We start from the raw sequence: 8,800 nt of genomic DNA on the forward strand, positions 1-8,800 counted from the left end.
CAGAACTCTGGTTTAAAACAAGTAACAATGTTTTATTTAAATAAAATAATTTTAAAAAAAAACAGCATTACAATGATACACGTTTTCTTCTACTGAAAGAACAGAGATGCAAATCAAGACAAATATATATTTCAACCGAAAACTTCGCTTAAGACTCAAGAGGCGATTTCTATTAAAGATAATAGGATATTAACCCATAACCACCACTTAATTAATAATTTTAAAAAATGAGAAAATTAAGAACAATAGAAGAAGACATTAATCTGGTTCAAACCACCCTACTCTCTAACTGTTCAAACTAAGGAGTTCTATAAAATAATCCAAATAGTTTATAGAATACCCAATGAATCAATTTTTATTTACAGACCGTGAATACAAGTGAACATTTTGTTAAAATCTATACGGCTTTTAAATATTCTCTATGTTAATAAATAAAGCGTTACGATTTATCATAATTTGTGGAATAATAGAGATCATCCTAAGATTCCAGTTTCTTTTACATTAGACCTTGGTATTTCGTTATCTTTTCCCTCTATATATGTGTGTGATAAATAGGGATGTGACAACAACATGTTTTTTTTTAATTGTTTTACTGTATATCCGTTAATATCTCATATGTTTTTACATGGACTGATGTGGTTCTTGGTTGATTGATTGTGTCTTACTAAGGCGGATATATACTAGAATGAAAAGAATATTGTCATAGCCTTAGACATGCATAAAAAAACAAAAATTTGTAACAATCAAATAAGACAGAAATAATACGGCACGTCATCTCTTTCTTATACCCGTTGAAATGTGAGAGGAAACTAATCGCAAACACTTGGCAGCCATTACATAAATTAGATATCAAAGACAACCAAAAATAACGTTATAAATAAATAATAACGTTTTATAATAACTTAAAAAAATAATAATTTTAGAAAATACGTTTTAAATGAATAATAACGTTTTATAATAACTTAAATAATAATTTTACAATAACGTTATAAATAAATAATTATGTTATGATAACATTTTAAATAAATAATAACGTTTTATAATAACTTAAATAATAATTTATAATAACGTTTTAAATAAATAATAACGTTTTATAATAAATTAAATAATAATTATATAATAACGTTTTAAATAAATTATAACGTTTTATTATAACTTAAATTATAATTTTATAAAAACGTTTTAAATAAATAATAACGTTTTATAAAAACTGAAATAAATAATAATGTTATGATAACGTTTTAAATAAATCATATTTTATAATAACTTAAATAAATAATAATTTTATAATAACGTTTTAAATAAATAATAACGTTTTATAATAATTTAAATAATAATGTTATGATAACGTTTTAAATAAATAATAACGTTTTATAATAACTTAAATAATAATTTTATAATAACATTTAAATAAATAATGACGTTTTATAATAATTGAAATAAATAATAATTTCATAATAAGTTTTAAATAAATAATAACGCTTTATAATAACTTAATAATTTTATAAAAACGTTTTAACTAAATAATAACGTTTTATAATAACTTAAATAAATAATAATGTTATGATAACGTTTTGAATAAATAATAATATTTTATAATAACGTAAATAAATAATAATTTTATAATAACGTTTTAAATAAATAATAACGTTTTATAATAACTGAAATGAATAATCATGTTATGATAACGTTTTAAATAAATAATAATATTTTATAATAACTTAAATAAATAATAATTTTATAATAACATTTTAAATAAATAATAACGTTTTATAATAACTTAAATAATAATTTTATAATATCGTTTTAAATAAATAATAACGTTTTATAATAACTGAAATGAATAATCATGTTATGATAACGTTTTAAATAAATAATAACGTTTTATAATAACTGAAATAAATAATCATGTTACGATTAGTTTTAAATGAATAATAACGTTTTATAATAACTTTAATATAAAAAACAGCCAAAACTAACGTTTCTGAATTTTTGAGATTGAGATCGATTATTAGTATTATTTGGATTCTTCGGACTACTGTTCTCATCTTGAATATTATTTTCACAACATTTCGGTCTAAAGTTCTTCAGGTTTGTTGAACTCGTGAATCTTTGCGTCGAAATCGCGAATATATACGGAATTCAAAACGGAATCCTTTACTTAATAACCCGTGGCGTAGTGGATAAAATACCTTGCGATATTCAGTTACACTTTTCTGGGGGGTTCTGGGGGTTTAGTCCGTGCGACACTTAAAATACAATTGCGAATTTCTTACCACTTTTACCCAGTCATCACTGACGGAACAAAGGCATGCTAACACCAATGATTAAATAAAGGGGTCCATTTGAAATTCCGTGCAAATTCCCGAGTTCGACAAAAAGATTTTCAAGTTCGACAGAAAGATTCTGGAGTTCGGCAAGATACACCTGAAGAAGGTGAGATATTATGCCGTCCGAAACGCTGTGGTAACAACATTCAAGTTTAGAACCAAATAATACGAATAGCTAAAAATGTTATTGACTGCATACGGAATTTTATTGATTCATTTATTTTACCTCACATTTGTAAACAATTCGATAATTTCTTTGTTTCTTTGAGGAATGTTCATCCTGGAACAAAAGGCTATAAAACGCGAGCTCGTAAAATGCAACGATCGGCTCGATCCCGAACGAGTGCGGCTATATTTTTTATGATTGACGGAAAACTTCGTTTGTTTGATGAGGTATCTTCTCTTTTCTTTTCTTTTCTTGATTTTTTTTTTTTTTATGTCGCGTAGCTTTGTATTTCGAAGGACGCGTTAGCTTTGCTAATTCAGGGGTGTTGTGAACAACTGGGAGAAAGTGTACGCATGCGTGATGATGCGCACCTAACGACCTCGTCGGACATCTTTGATTATTTATTCAACAATCCAGCGAAAAAGCGAATTATTCAGGAAACACCACCGCAAACCCTTTCGCCTCTCTCACGCCGGGTCAACGAGTCCGTTATTTGATGGAGGTCAGATCTAGATAACAACTGACAGAAGTGTTCACTGTCCATTGTATGAAAATGCTTTTATGGTGATTGATTTTGCGAGAAACGGGGTGGCGTATCAGAATAGTTCGAAAGAATGCTGGGGTGAGTCAGTTTATTAATTACTAAGATCAAACCACGCGTTTGAAGGATCTTCTATTGTAATTCTTATTTTGATTCTCCACTTCGTGTTCTCGCTTGATTAAATTTCCAATGTTCTGTAAAGGAAAGGAAGTTATCGATTGTTTTGGATAAAAAGAGAGAGAGATAGAGGGGGGGGTAGAAGGGTGAGAAACAGATATGATGGAAGAAGGAAATAGAGAAATGGACGGATAAAGGTAATAGATAGGCATAAAGATAATAAAGGAGGGAGCGAGAAAGAGAAAGAGAAAGAGAGAGTGAGTGAGTGAGTTAAAGAGACGAGAGACATATAAACTACAAATTTTGGAAGAAGTCAGACAACGTACAAAAATGACTTCTAAAACTGGTGAAGTTTACAGAATTATTCAATTTGGAAACTCGGAAACTTATATATATATATATATATATATATATATATATATATATATATATATATATATATATATATATATATATATGTGTGTGTGTGTGTGTGTGTGTGTGTGTGTGTGTGTGTGTGTGTGTGTGTGTGTATATATATATATATATATATATATATATCGCAAATCTGGTAAATAATTAAAACTTGAAGAAGGTGCTCAATACTATTGCAGAGCAAATATACATATATATATATATATATATATATATATATATATATATATATATATATGAATATATATATATGAATACTGGAAGGGTCATATTCAAATAGATCTTTACTTTAATGGCAATACCCGTGCCTCTCCTCCGGCTGCTAACTCTGCCCGCTCACTCATATTTTCTATCATTCACACTGAGGAAGATCGAAGGATCGGTCGAAAATAATGGGCTTTTGAAGGACACATTCTTGTTTTTTTTTCAAAAGACTTTTTGTATTCCTACACGTCAACACACAGGAAACAAATACAGAAAAGATATAAACATTCATATATTTTTCGTATTGATTTTTTATTCATAGATATTTAAATAAATATATATATATATATATATATATATATATATATATATATATATAATTTTTACCGTTTTGTCTGTTTAGTTACACATGTTTCCGCTACTGAACTGTATTAGCGATCCAGTGATTTCGTCAGACTTGAACAGAAGTGGTTATTATCACACACACACACACACACACACACACACACACACACACACACACACACACACACACACATATATATATATGTATATATATATATATATATATATATATATATATAAGCTTTGTAATTAAGGTTTTTTTCTTTATTCATCCTAATATAATTCAATTTATATATATATATATATATATATATATATATATATATATATATATATATATATACATACATAAATATTATTATTATTATTATTATTATTATTATTATTATTATTATTATTATTACTATTTCATTTTTTTTATATTAGTATAAATACTAACTGTGTTGTATCTTGATTTTGTTATTAAGAAAGTAGTAATTTCCACTGAAGGACCATGTATTTTACAGCTGTCCTGTTTTAAAATCTCCGAAACAGTTACATGGTAGGCAGCTGTTGGCGCCTGCTTTTTATTTAACAATTGTAGGTAAGGTTTTTTTTTCTTTATTCATTTAAGTATAGTTAAATTCTGTTTTTTATTGTAGACTTGTAATAATCGGCTTATGCAAGTGCTAGATTTGCAATAGGTTCAATTTTGTTCGTTTTTTGTCTGTCTGTTTGTTTGTTTATTGTTCCGGGAATTCAAACTGCATTCTGAATTTTTATTTCTACATTTTTTTACTCAAAGCTACTTTAGACTATATATATATATATATATATATATATATATATATATATATATATATATATATATATATATATATATATATATATATATAGTAAGTTATAAAATATACATGGCGATTAAGTTACACTGAATATTCCGCGTTTCATGTTTCATCCACTCTAGGATTCTTCTGTCTTAACAGGGAAAGTTTACGCATAAATTTATACTTTCGTATATTAATTCATGTGAGTAAATGAAGTAGCTATATATATTTATACTTTCGTATATTAATTTATGTGAGTAAATGTAGTAGCTATATATATATATATATATATATATATATATATATATATATATATATATATATATATATATATATATATAAAGAAATTCCAAGGTCACAAACTGAATAAAATAACTAAAAACAAGTATAAATTATTATTATTATTATTATTATTATTATTATTATTATTATTATTATTATTATTATTATTATTATTATTCGAAAGAGATTAATATTTGTAAGAAATATAACTTCTTCCATAATTCGTAGTTTTTAATTTAGGTGCTAACCGCAAAACTTATTACCTATTTATGAATATAATTTTACTAACCACTTTCTGTTGGGGACAAAAGCCATTTTTTGAAACTCCATGGAAGAACGATTTTTTTTTAAAAGTTTCAACTTGTATTTCTTGTCAAATAATAAATCAGTTGTAAATTCAAATTGATCGTGTTTAAATTCAATTTATATATATATATATATATATATATATATGTGTGTGTGTGTGTGTGTGTGTGTGTGTGTGTGTGTGTGTGTGTGTGTGTGTGTGTGTGTGTGTGTGGTCATCGACATGCAGTCCTGTTTCGTTGTATCACAACTCATCAGTGCCGCGTTGCCAGTCGGCAGTTCTCCCACTCGACCATGGAAGGGACGCCCGTAAATAACTCGTCGGAATGTCTATTTAAATAGACACCCGCCACAACTTTAATAGTGCTAAAATCGCCTGTCTGTAAACAAACAAATAACGAGCTTCACATATATATATATATATATATATATATATATATATATATATATATATATATATATATATATATATATATATATTATTTTTTATGTAAGTACAGTCATATCTTGCTCCGATGTGCTGACCGTTTCAATCATATTAGATATCATGTGGCAAGAAAAATAAAGTTACAAAAACTGAAAAGGTTTAACACCTTTTCAGTTTTTGGTGAGATAAGATTCGTCATGACTGACGATGGGCAAAATTTGAGTTCTTATGAGTATATGTTAATTCTGAAGATTCGGTTTCTGTTAAGAGAAGGGGTGGTTTAAGGTTAAGTAAGGTTAAGTACTTAGTAAGAAGGGGGTAATATAGTAATACAGAAAAATATAACTTGCTCTCTTATGATTGAGCACTATCAAATGACCCTTGTTGAAATTCAATTATTTACAATTTTTGGACAACTTTCCACCGAAATAAACTAATATATATATATATATATATATATATATATATATATATATATACACACACACTTGCAAAATCTTTACATGCTTTCTCGCATTGACTAGTTTACTATATATTGCTTTCGACATTCGATAACCTACTATTTATTTCATGAAATTATTTTCTATAATGGCTTGAATAAAAGTCTAAAATGCAAAAGTCAAAACATAAACATTCAGTTTGAACGCGACTTCCTCTTATGAAAGACTCTACGATTAATCTTATAGGTTGAGCTATTCTGCTTTCGCGATGATAAAACTTCTAAAATACAATTGTGGTGTTAGGCTATATAAAGGTGTTATCTTTAGTAAAAATAATGCCAAGATAATCACTGCTCTACGATGGCGTCAGCGAAGTAATGTCATCAATTTTTTTTTTTTATTTATTTAAACCAATTCAAAAAGAAAGTTATTAGCGCATGCGTAGTTGGCTAAATTGTCATGAAGGTAAGATTTTTTGCTGCCCTTTGCAAACGTCTATTTCTATAGGAAAAAGCTAACCGTTTTTTTTTTCTCATTCTCACATATTATTCGACCGAGACATCTCTCTTTCATACTGTTCCGGTTTCGTCCCAGTACAATACCGTTAGGAAAAGTTTTAGGCAGACATAAACACAAAGATACATACATACATTCAAACAGACAGGTGAGCTTTATATAATAGATGCTTCAACAATGCAAAAGTTCAAGGCTAAATTGAACAAGTGATTTATTACTGTATCCTTTTCTGTGTCATTTTCCCTATATGGCAACTGAAGCAGGCTTGTTGGATAAATCTTTGCCAAATTTACAGAATTTAATAGATCTTAATTGTACGCAAGTCTTACATGAGTAGACGATTGCATTTATAAAGAAATTTACTCACTTGCAAAAGATTGTAGCGCCATGGGTGCCGCTTCCCTCGCGTATCGTTGGGAAATCATAATCCTACCCAGAGATATCCAATATAACTATATGCAAGTAAGGCTTCCTGCTGTTTCCAGGTGATTTATTAGCCTACGCGAGCAATTAAGTATCTCACAAGAGGTAATCGTGAAACATTACCTGCGGAAATTATTCTTCCCCCTCACCACCACCACCACCACGACCACCACCATGCATGCACTCTTTCCTCCCCTTTCTCTCTCACATTCTATTTTACTCTTCTCGGCTGTCTCTACATCTCTACGCATGCATAAACACCCGGGAACACGGAAACAGAATACAGTTATAACAAATAAATGCATTATCATAATTTGTGATTCATTGCATTTATCTGGTTCATGTGTTGTAGGCAACTGGCATTTCTCTAAATAGATTGACTTTTCTAATGACCGGATGATCTCTTGTCCTAAATCTAGGGTAAATGATCCTATGGAACTTTTACGGTGCATACATCGCTTTATAAGAATGTATGGTTGAATTAGTACATATCATTTACTTAGAGACACATATGTTATATATATATATATATATATATATATATATATATATAGTGCCGGCAAAAATAAAGTCCGCACTTGTAATTTTTTCAAAAACTGCAAATTTAAGCTAAATTTAATGTAACTGTTTAAACAACCTATACCTCATTTGATTAGTAGTTTATTCATCTATAATTTTACCTGTTCATATTTGACTTTTAATTGCAATCTCTAGTCCCCCCTCGCCAATCTTTCACGATAAACACCCGCCTAACTGAAACCACTGTCAAAAATTTTCCCCACTCCTTATCTATGCCAAAATCAAAACGTAGATTCCATGAACAAATCTTCTTTCTTAGAAGTACACGCCTGTGGAACTCTGTTCCGGTTGCCTGTTTGCCACCTGTCTACCACCTGGATATTTTCAAGTCCATTGTGAACAAATTCCTGATGAACAGCCTCCTTAAGTAAGACACTTTATCAAATCTCCAACACTAACGTACTGTACACACAATAACCCTTATCCCCGAGTGGCTTCTGGGCCTTGATAAGTGGTGACTACCTTGTAAATAAAAACACAAAATAGCACATGCTCTCGTATATATATATATATATATATATATATATATATATATATGTGTGTGTGTGTGTGTGTGTGTGTGTGTGTGTGTGTGTGTGTGTGTGTTGTAATTATATAGAGCACATGCTCTATATAATTACAAAACTTAAATGACCTTGTAATGGGTGTTGTAACCCACATCCGGTTTACGACTTCAGGTTGCGTATGCATATATAAACATAAACCCATAATATTGTAAACAAATAAACACAAATCGCTATTTTTGCAGAATTTGACCCTTCTTAAAAACATTCATACATTTTCTTCTACACTAGCAACATAAAAAATGACCCCGAAAATATGTTTTTTTTAATTTGCGTTACAAATAAATAATCAACGCGACAATAAAACGTATTGTCTTACTGTGTATGTTTTCAGCGTCCCA

The sequence above is a fragment of the Euprymna scolopes genome, chromosome 6, assembly GCF_053919585.1.
Source record: "Euprymna scolopes isolate OS-2025 chromosome 6, ASM5391958v1, whole genome shotgun sequence".
NCBI lineage: Eukaryota > Metazoa > Mollusca > Cephalopoda > Sepiida > Sepiolidae > Euprymna > Euprymna scolopes.